The following is an 11,956-nucleotide window of genomic DNA, read 5'->3' as shown; positions in this document are numbered from 1 at the left end:
CAGGATGCTATAGGAAATGGGGATAAAATGTCATAAGACAACATCCCTCAAAGTACTAAAATATAGTCAATTAGATGAGACATTGGCATGTATAATGCTAGTACAAAGTAGTATGTAAAATATTCAATGAGAGCAAAACATTTTAATTATCTAGAAAAAAAAAACACTAATTATTCTTTAGCTGTAGTAACAAGCAACTACCAGATCTGGTGTGAAACGATTCTAACTGACCAATGACAACCTCACATCAGTAATAACACTTCTGGATGCCTAGCATTTTGTGATAGATCCATACTTCTGGGAGTCAGCTAATGTGCAACATCTACACCAAAATAACTAACTCTCCACAGTTAAAGGTCGACACATCCCTAACAGGTCTTGCTTCTGTGTGGCCATCAATCTCACTTGTCCAAACCCTGTAGAAGATCAGCAGTTTGCTTTATTCAAAGACATTGCATCCTGCAAGCACCATTTTCCCTCACTGTGTAAGCAACAATTAATCTTTCTGTTTTAGATTTTGATTGGTGACTTCTTCTTTTGAATTCATTGATTAAACCCAATTTGGTCAGACATGTTTCTCCTGGAGTCACAAATTATCAGGAAATGAGCAGCCCAGGGAAGACAATTCTCCAAGTTTAAACTGACCAATCCTGAAATCCTGACTTTAACAATGTCTTTACCAAGCCGGGTGTTGTCATGAGAAATAATTATGCCAGTTTTTAGGATGTAGATGATATCAGGGATAAAAAGTTTTCCTTGTAAAAACAAATTAGTTGACAATTTTGGCAAGAGGTCTATAAATGCTAAGGCATGCTATTTCTAACTTATGGATGTCAGAATCTAAATGGAAAACCTATGAAATGTTTACCTGAGCCTGTGAGTGGAAATAAAGAGGACGTAATGAACTTCCACTTCTCACCACTGCCTCCCATTAATTAGGCTTGTCATGGCCAGTTCTCTTATATTGTTTCCATTATAACCAGAGAGGAAAGAGCCAAAAGCCTTAAAGAAAGTGGGTTTAGGAATTCGTGGAGGAGCGGAGAGGTGCGGAGCCTCTGCTGGGATCCACGTCTGCTGAGCAGCTCCAGGAACATGACTGCAGCGGTGACTGCGGGAAAGTGACACGGGCACCGGCCGTCCCTGGGAAAGCCGGGGTCCCCGGAGTTACAGCTCCCGGAGCTCTGGCGGCTGCTCCACCGGCTAAAGAGATCCCGGAGGTCCTAGTGGACCCACGCAGCCGGCAGCGCTATGTGTGGGGCCGCTTTTTGGGCAAGGGCGGCTTTGCCAAGTGCTTCGCGATCTCAGACGCGGACAACAAGGTTGTGTTCGCGGGCAAGATTGTGCCTAAGTCGCTACTGCTCATGCCGCTCCAGAAGGAGATGTCCATGGGAATATCCATTCACCACAGCCTTGCCCAGCAGCACGTCGTAGGATTCCATGGTTTTTTCGAGGACAACGACTTTGTGTTCGTGGTGTTGGAGCCCTGCCGCCGGAGGTCTCTCCTGGAGCTGCACAAGAGGAGGAAAGCCCTAACTGAGCCTGAGGCCCGACACTATGTTGTCTGCGGCAAATTGTGCTTGGCTGCCAGTACCTGCACTGAAACCGAGTTATTCACCAAGACCTCAAGCTGGGCAACTTTTTCCTGAATGAGTATCTGGAGGTGAAAATAGGGGATTTGGGACTGGCAACCAAAGTCGAATATGACGTCCCAGCCCGTCTCCCCATCACCTGCCTCACGATTCCACCGAGGTTTTCCATCGCTCCCAGCAGCCTGAACCCCAGCAACAGAAAGCCCCTCACGGTCCTCAATAAACACTTGGAGAACTCCCTGCCTGAGCGTCCCCGGGAAAAAGAAGAACCAGCAGTTTGAGAGACGCGTGAGGTGGTCGACTTCCACCTCAGTGATATGCTGCAGCAGCTTCACAGCGTCAATGCCTCCAAGCCCTCGGAGGGAAGGCTGGTCAGGCAAGAGGAGGCTGAGGATCCTGCCTGCATCTCCATCTTCTGGGTCAGCAAGTGGGTGGACTATTCAGACAAGTACGGCCCTGGGTATCAGCTGTGTGGTAATAGCCTGGAGGTGTTCTTCAATGATTGTAACAGCCTGCAGTACATAAAGTGTGATGGCACCGAGTCCTACCTCACCGTGAGTTCCCATCCCCATTCCATGATGAAGAAGATCACACTCCTTAAATATTTCCGCAATTACTTGAGCGAGCACTTGCTGAAGGCAGGTGCCAACATCACGCCGCGCGAAGGCGATGAGCTCGCCCGGCTGCCCTACCTGCGGACCTGGTTCCACACCCGCAGCGCCATCATCCTGCACCTCAGCAACGGCAGCATGCAGATCAACTTCTTCCAGGATCACACCAAGCTCACCTTGTGCCCACTGATGGCAGCCGTCACCTACATCGACGAGAACCGGAACTTCCGCACCTAACCGCCTGAGTCTCCTGGAGGAGTAAGGCAGCTGCAAGGAGCTGGCCAGCCAGCTCCGCTACGCCCGCACCATGGTGGACAAGCTGCTGAGCTCGTGCTCTGGCAGCAACCGCTTCAAGGCCTCCTAATAGCCGCCCACCCCTCCGGACTGATGCCCTCCTGACTCCTACCTGCACCTGGGGCCCACATTGGTTGGCTCCCGCAGTGCCATGTCTGCAGTGTGCCCGCGAGCCCCGGGGGCTGGGCAGACCTGCATCATCCTTGAGGGTGGGGGTTGCTGTGTAAGTTACTTTTTGTACATGTTCAGGTGTGAGTTCTACAGCTTTGTCCCTTTCCCCTCAACCCCACCATATGAATTGCACAGAATATTTTTCTATTGAGTTCGGGACTGTCCTTTCCTTGGCTTTATATACATTAAACAGATGTGAATCTTCTAAAAAAAAAAATGGGGGGGGGGGCGTTTAGTTTTTTTTTTTTTATAATCTAGGCATCTTAGAAGGATAAAATATTAGAGACAAAGAGGGGAGTTAAAAGATCTAAATTGTTTGTAATTACGTTAGCCACTGGAAAGTATAGTCTGGCAGTCTTTTCAGTATAGAAATAACCTATTATTTGCCTCAGGGAGATGTGGAAAGTGAAGGTATACAGCCATGGCTTGACAGACATCACTGCTCACTGGATACAGCAGGCCTAATGCAGGTTACATCTCGTGTTTAACTTTTTTTTTTTTTTCCTGGTGGAAAAGTCCTCCAGCTCCTAGACTAGATTTTATGAGGAGATGCATGCAAACAGAGAAGTAAATCAGCTGAGAAGAATAATCATATGCAGCTCCCACCTTTGGGTGACTGATAATGAGCAATGTAGAAAACTAAGCATCTATAATTCTTCAGAAACGGGGGATTTGGAAGGGTGATTATATTGTGAGGCAGGTGAAAAAAATATTCTGTAATGAGGAAGGAAGCTGGAAATCTTGGACTAAAACTGAGAAAAAAGTGATAATCTATGTTAGGTCACTAGGACCTATCTCCATATTCCTTGGCTAATATTGAAAGGAACTCTTTTTTAAAAAATTTATTTATTTATTTTTTTGAGACAGGGTCTCATTCTGTCGCCCACGCTAGAGTGCAGGGCCGCGATCTCGGCTCACTGCAGTCTCGACCTCAACCTTCTGGGCTCAAGAGATTCTCCCAACTCAGCCCCTTGAGTAGCCGGGACTACAGGTGCACATCACCACCCCTAGCTACTTTTTGTTTGAATTTTTTTGGAGAGATGGGATTTCACCATGTTGCCCAGGCTGGTCTCAAACTCCTGAGCTCAAATGATCCTCCCATCTCAGCCTCCCAAAGTGTTGGGATTACATGCATGGGCCCACTAGAGTGGGCTGCAAATACACAAGCCTTGTTTAAAAAAATCAAAAAGTTCTTCTAAAGTCATGAGCAACACTGTTAAGGAGTCCACCCTTGTTTTAGTACAACTGAGGATTAAAGTAAGAGATGAGGCCAGTATTATTTTTGCTCTAAAATAACAGACAAGATCATGTTTCTTTTATAAGGGTTGTTTTTTGTTTATCAGGTAATCTCCAGAAGAGTAAACTGTCTTTATTCCAAAATTATATAACCCCTGCCCTAGTCAATGTTGCCTTAGCATATAGGAATATCAAAGAAATCCCAAGTATCTTTCAAACACTTACTGTTTGATTAAATTTATCCAGGAGAGAGGTACCTTTCATCAACAGAATTATCAGCCAACCTCTCTCTTTTGTTAAACTGCCAACTATTGCATGACCTGTATTTTGATTCATAATTACACAGGCAAAGACCATGGATTTTTGCATTATCTATTTTGCTACAAAAAGACATAGAAAGGGCCAAAGATCCATGAAGGCCAAATAAAGGATTAAAACTATTAGAACTAGGGTATGAGTTATTTAAATAGTTGTTCCTAACGTATTTTCTGCTAGTCAAGAAAAACTAAAAGTATATTTAGCAAAAATAAAAATACAATATAAAGACCATAATTAAAATAAACAAGAAAAAAGAGAAATGTAAAAATTCAGACAAACTAGAACTTGCTAAAAATAAACCCAAAAAGTAAAATATAAAAAATTAAACAAAAAAATGTTCAAATGGTTGAAATATACTTAGGACATTCAACAAAAGTTTTAAAAGTTTAAAAGATACAACAATATAATTAGATAAAATAATGCAAAACGGATTTAGTCAAAGACTTGAAGGAGAAAAACAGACTAAAAAGTAAAAGTTAAATGTACAATGACAATATTCTAAGAATTAATAACATGCCTTGGTAGCAATGTCTTTATAACAGAAAGCCAGTGCACACAGCACAAAATGCTTTACCTATGTATTTGCACGAAAAGCCTTAATTTTTTTATTTTTTAATCAATATTTCATATATTTAGAAACTGAAAATCACCCAATATATGGGTAAAATTTTACCGAGTTAAAATACTCATCACATTTATAATAGTAAATATCAGAAACATTTAGCTATAACAAAAGTTTAAATATTATAGAGCTTCAGTGGTCAGCTACTACTATCCTGGGTCCCATACACTATTGTTAACTCAAGGGTTTCTCTCCTGCAGTTCTCTCTGTATCTTGAAACACCAAATTACTGTTATTAGTATAAAACATACTTTAATATTTTTTCACATCTCAAAATATACTTCATCCAGTAAATCACTTATAACCAGAATGTTTACAAACCCTAAAAATCAGTAAGGATAAGAGAGCTAACCAAAAAGAAAAGCTGGCAATTGACACATTTTAAAAGATACTACATCTGGTCCAATTGGCCAATAAACATATGATCTCATTGGCCATCAGGAAAATGCAAATAACAACATATCACAATTGATAAAATGAAATGAAAATGCAACTAAGTTTTAGCAAAAATAGCAACTGAAATGCTTATAAAGTGCTTCAATAAAAAATATTTAGAATACTTTGGCCATAGTTTCTTAATATATGTCTTTTCTATGACCTAGCAATTTGATTCCCAGGTATAAGCCCCATAGAAATTCATACATAAGTCACCAAAATCCATGTACTAGAAAATATATGATTAGTAACTAAGAAATTATTAATAGCACATAGTGGCACTATACATAATCATCCAAAATTGTGAACTTTTCAAATTCCCTTCAACACTATAATGGATAAATAAATTATAGTACATATATCCAGACAATAGAAAATTAAATAGCAGTTAGGATGAAAAACCTATAACTACTCATAACAAAATGAATAATTCTCTTAGAAAATAATACACAGCAAAGGAAACCAGAAAGAAAAGATTGCCTAACCCTCTGGTGTTGGACTGTAGTATAGGGGTTGCCCTTTTCGGGGTAATTTTTGAGTGCATGGAGCACTGGGGGCTTCTGGGAATGTAGTAATGCTCTTTTCTTTGATCTTCAGGCTGTTGAGTTTCTGAAAATTCATCAAGAGCTATATTTAAAATATGTGCACTTTTAAAAGTATGTATGCTTAAATTAAAAGTGAAAAAAAAAAAAAACACTTGACCCCACAGTGCCCTCTAACTACCACATGTGCATCTGACCTTTTATAATAAGCCTTCTTAAATGAGTGTTCTGTACTTGCTCCATTTACTGTATCCACTTTCTCACACTGTTTTCTTTGTAGATCCCATGTCAATAGGCCCTTTGTGCTGGCTTTTCAACAGTGAGACTTTTCAAGGCTGCCTGAACCAATGGTTAGCTTTCAGCCTTCAACTTAATCAACCTCCCAGCAGCACTTGACATATTGATCTTTTCCTTATTCTCGGAAAAATTTTCCCCTTAGCTTTGTGACACTACATTATCCCCACTGGCCACTCCTTTGTAGTATCTTTTTCTCAATATAACATAAAATCAGGCAAATAGCATAACTAGAATTCAGAAAATACTACAAACTTCAAATTCACTGTAAGTACAAAAAAAATTGCCGATTTTCAGCAGAGCCATCTCTCAAATTTTGTATAAAGGTGGGGCTGGGGGTGGATGCTGGAAACACTGCTGAGGAAGATGGAATGAGAGAAGAAAGGGCCTACGACTGACTTAAAATCACCCCCAGAGAGGAAACGTCCACTGTAAGTGTGAAAATACTGGAAAGTATTTCTGGTAAATCAGTGCACTGGCTACAGAAAAGGGATATAATAGTGTGTGGGATGCGTGGTGACTGAATTGAGAGGCAATGCTTTCAAAGAATAAGAGTACAATAAAGGGAGAGGCATCCTTTGGAGAATGGAAGGAGAAGGGGAAAAGAAGCAAAAGGGAAAATATTGTGATCCTGCTAGAAAAAAAAATAAAATAAAATCCAGGGCATTTAGTCTCTTCTCACACTAACCAAATAAACAAACTAAACAAGGGCAATAATTAAAGACGTGCAGTCTACGGCCATTCCACCCTGAACGCCCGCCCGATCTCGTCTGATCTCGTAAAGATGTGCATTTGCCAACACTGACCTAAGAAGATGCTCTTGATACAGGAAACTTGTAACTCAACCTGCTGGCATTCTGTCCACAAATTGCATAAATGTAAACAGTCTTCATCTACACAGTTACTACAAAAGAAAAACAGAGTGAGAAGCAGACATTTTACCTGATGAAAATTATCTCTCAAGAAACCAACCACAAAGCAGAAGAGTCTAACACAATATTTCAAACTAAATTAAATAGTCTCAGACAAGCAATTGTGGATATATATAACAAGAATAAGAAGTTCATATATTAAGGAGGAAATGAAATGAGAGTTGATTGAATTCCAAGAAGGAGCAGGAGGAAGCAGATAAGGGAATGAGAGGGGATGAGGAACAGGGAGCGGGAGAGGGAAGACAAAATTTCATCAGCAGTGATGACTAAATTATTAGGAACCCAAGGGAGAATATGCTTGAACAAAAACTTAATAAGGGACATTGGAGAAAGGTAGGAAATTACCAAGAGAGTGAAAATGAGATATAATAAGAAATAAAAGGGTGAGAAGGAAAGTAGCTAAATAAGTAGAAAGCAGGCTAATAGCAAAAAGTCACATAATATGAAGTCTCTGACAACAAAAAACAATAACAAAGCAAAACTAGTATGGAATTTTTTAATATAAACATTCCTGGACACAAAATAAAGACTCTTTTTTTTTTTTTGAGACCGAGTTTTGCTCTGTCGCCCAGCCTGGAATGCAGTGGCGCGATCTCTGCTCGCTGCAAGCTCCACCTCCCGGGTTCACGCCATTCTCCTGCCTCAGCCTCCCAAGTAGCTGGGGCTACAGGCACCTGCCACCACACCCGGATAATTTTTTTGTATTGTTAGTAAAGATGTGGTTTCACCGCGTTAGCCAGGATGGTCTCAATCTCCTGACCTCATGATCCGCCTGCCTCAGCCCTCCCAAAGTGCTGGGATTACAGGCGTGAGCCACCGCGCCTGGTCGAGACTCTTTTTAAATATGGAAGACACCTAATAGGTTCCTGAGCACTTTTCTTGAAATGTCTGTGGAAAAATAAAGTTGGAAGGAATAAGTCACAGCAAATGACATTTGGCAAAATCGTTAACACCTACTGGAGAGAGAAGCAAAGACCATCTTACCCTATTTACTACTGCTAAGCTTTGGTATCTGTTTTCTCACACACTAACATCACTTCTAGAATTAATCTACTTTGGCATTATTTATAAATTCCCAGGATGTGTGTGTGTGCGTGTGTGTGTGTGTGTATACCCATCCAGGACCTCCATTTCTCTCCCTTGGTCTTGACATCAAATGACATCAAGGGGACTCCTTTACTTTAAGTTTCCCTGAATGAGTAATGAACTTTTGAATTTCTTGCCCTCACTGGCCTTGGTGAGCTGTGTTTTGACATGGGATACCCTCAAAGGGGAGAGAACTGGCAAGGTTAGACTTTAGCAATGGCCAGCCCCAAGAAGTATGTTAATAAATCTGTAAGACTGTAATGATTTAAAAAATCCTTACCAGGCAAATCCTTTTGACTTATAGGCAAAAAGATCAGTAATTTAAAAGGACAAGATAATCAGATTTCTTTAAAGCAACATAAAAAGCAAAACAATAATATAGCAGCATTTTCATGGAAAAAAAGTGAATCAAATATTTTACATTCAGCAAAACTACTATTTAGGTATCAAGGCTGTGAAAAAAATGATTTTAAACATTCAAGAACCCAGGTTGTACAGTGCTCACAGTTCTTTTTGAAGAATCTATCAGAGCTTTAAAACCAAGAGATGACTGGGGGGGAATCATCAGCAAAAGACATCATGATGAGCACTTATTTATTGAAGTGTAGAACTAAGATTATGGCTAAAGTGGGGAAGAAGGTGGAATAATGGTGAACGAGTGTTATGTATTTTGATAAAGTAAAAATAATGCACTAAAATAATGGAAAAAAGCAAAAGAGGAACATGGAATAAGCTCACTGATTTTTATACAGGCAATAGGCAGGAGTCAGAAGATACTATTAAAAATCAACAAACCTAATAGTAAATGTTTAGATAAGAAACCAAGATACGGAAAACATTAGAAAGTAATAAGTAAAAAGTAACCACTAGAAGAAAATACAAACTATTCTAAATACCAAATTTAATTTAAAATGTAAAAGAACAAAGTAAACCCAACTAATGCAGGAGAAAAAATAAATATAATATAATACATACAATAATTATACAATTATAATTATATAAAGTTATAAGAAATATAAAGTGGGTTATATCAGTCATTTCAATAAATGTGAATTGGCTTAACTCAATTATTAAAAGAAAACTTTGAGTTTTGCTAACAAAGAAATACTAAGCTATAATTCTGGACATAAGATATCTAAAAAAATAGGAAAGCTCAAGGATATATCAGTCAAATGCAAACAACAAGAAAGCAGGATTTGTGATCCTGTTAGGCAAAGTCAAGTCAAATAAACAAACAAAAAATTAAGTATGAGAAAGACACTTTTTATCATAAAAACCACAATTCCTAATAGAAGTAACAACTATGACTATCTACACACCAAATAATATTTTACATTGCTACCTTTACAGAGGAGAAACTACAGGAAATTAAAGGAGATGAAAAAAGATGAAAGAAGAAACAGATAGAAAGACAGTAATAAGAGAAGACCTGAATATCATTTACAGTATGACAGACTGAGTGTTTAAAAAAATAAGGATATAGAGGACCTAAATAACATAATCAATAAGATAAGGTACATTGCATAAGTATAAAACAAACTGTACGCCTACTTAATGGAAGATGCACCTTTATTTCCAGTGCACATGGAATATTAAATATTGATCATAAATTCCATGAATGATTTCCTGAGCCATAAGAAAACATCTGTAGCTGGATAATATAGAGGTATTATGAATAATACTTTCTGACTGCAATGCAATAAAATAGAAAATACTGACACCTCTATAATTTACTTTCACTTAAAAATGTACATAGAAAAGAAATCTATTTTTAAAATCCTTGAAATAATCTCCATGAATGAAGATAATTCAAACTAAAATACAAAATATCTTAAAATAATGATAAAATAGACTACATATTATATATATTCAAAGCAATTCTCAGAAGAAAACTAATACGTTTAAACCATTATAGCAATAAAATGTAAAGTATGAAAATAAATGAACTATCTTTTTTCACTTTCTTTTTCTTTTTTCTTTCCTCTTCTTCCCTTGTCTCTTTTTTTGCTTCCAGACTGATTCACTGCAAGCTCTTTAGTGGGGCAGAACAAGGCAGATGACTATTCTACAAAGGGAAGGCAGCCATGGTGGCCCAGAGTCAGTAGTTGAAGCTGCTGGAATGAGGATGACATCTAGACAGAAGAGAACATTCTCCACCTAAAGCAACCAGGGCTCTTTGAAGAAGTGACTGAATCTAAGGCTGGGACACACAGCATTTGTGTGTGTGTACCAGAAAGCATAAAAGCACTCAAATAATAATGGGGACATGTCAAAAGGGCACAAAAGCCAGTGTACTACAATATAAGCATCATATAACTAATGATAGTAGCATATTTCAGCCCACTTATTAAAATAGGAAACTATGATTTTATATTGATGTAAATAGATAGACCTAAAATTTGTTGAGTAACTGAATTGTACATATTTTCAAAGTATCTGCCCCTAAAATTATTAATTATAAAAGAATAAGTACCTGTATAATTTGAGTGTAGAAAAAAATGTTCTAAATAACACTGAAAAATATAAGGATAATAAAAGAATAATCTATAAATTTAATCAAATAAAACAAATAACAGAGTACTTTTATATGGCCAGATCACCATAAGCAAAGTTAAAAGACAATTTACAAATTGAAAGAACATACTTTGCAGTACGCATAGCAGATAAAGAACTAATATTAATAATACAAGGAATATTTAAAACCAGGGGAAGAGAAAAAAAATTTCTCATATTTCTATATATGAACAAAAAGATAAAGAATTTACAAAGAATATATTTAAAATGATCTTAACACATATGTTCACTTTCACTTATAATATGAAAAATAAAATATAACTACCCTGGATCTATTACTCAGCTCTGGAACTGGCAAAAATTAAAGGTTTCACAACCCAATTTATTGGTCAGATGCTGGAGAAACACAAGAATAGGAGAGAAGGAGTGAAACAGGGAGAGAAAGGGAGAAGAGACATTGAGTGAATGATAAATCATACGGGACAAAATGTAACAAATGGTGAAGCTTGGTAAGAAATCTTGATAAGTGGTGTACAATAGTTCTTTGTACCATTCTTGTAATTCTTTCATGTGTTTGAAATAAAGGAACACAATAAAATGTTGAAAAAACTAAAAAAACCATAAAAACCCTAGAAGAAAACCTAGGCAATACCATTCAGGACATAGGCATGGGCAAGGACTTCATGTCTAAAACATCAAAAGCAATGGCAACAAAAGCCAAAATTGACAAATGGGATCTAATTAAACTCAAGAGCTTCTGCACAGCAAAAGAAACTACCATCAGAGTGAACAGGCAACCTACAGAATAGGAGAAAATTTTTGCAATCTACTCATCTGACAAAGGGCTAATATCCAGAATCTACAAAGAACTCAAACAAATTTACAAGAAAAAAACAAACAACCCCATCAACAAGTGGGCGAAGGATATGAACAGGCACTTCTCAAAAGAAGACATTTATGCAGCCAACAGACAAATGAAAAAATGCTCATCATCACTGGCCATCAGAGAAATTCAAATCAAAACCACAATGAGATACCATCTCACACCAGTTAGAATGGCGATCATTAAAAAGTCAGGAAACAACAGGTGCTGGAGAGGATGTGGAGAAATAGGAACACTTTTACACTGTTGGTGGGACTGTAAACTAGTTCAACCATTGTGGAAGTTAGTGTGGGGATTCCTCAGGGATCTAGAACTAGAAATACCATTTGACCCAGCAATCCCATTACTGGGTATATACCCAAAGGATTGTAAATCATGCTGCTATAAAGACACATGCACACATATGTTTATTGCGGCACTATTCACAAT

At 38.1% G+C, this 11,956-nt stretch overlaps 1 pseudogene; it reads left to right on the top strand.

Annotated features, from left to right (window-relative positions):
- The first annotated feature begins 1,092 nt into the window (after positions 1-1,092).
- Positions 1,093-2,564, top strand: LOC472776 (serine/threonine-protein kinase PLK1-like; annotated as a pseudogene).
- The last annotated feature ends 9,392 nt before the right edge of the window (positions 2,565-11,956 follow it).

The sequence above is a fragment of the Pan troglodytes genome, chromosome 7 (genome assembly GCF_028858775.2).
Source record: "Pan troglodytes isolate AG18354 chromosome 7, NHGRI_mPanTro3-v2.0_pri, whole genome shotgun sequence".
Classification (NCBI taxonomy): Eukaryota; Metazoa; Chordata; class Mammalia; order Primates; family Hominidae; genus Pan; species Pan troglodytes.
The sequence above is the reverse complement of the archived record's forward strand: the minus strand, read 5'-3'. Positions and strand labels throughout refer to the sequence as shown.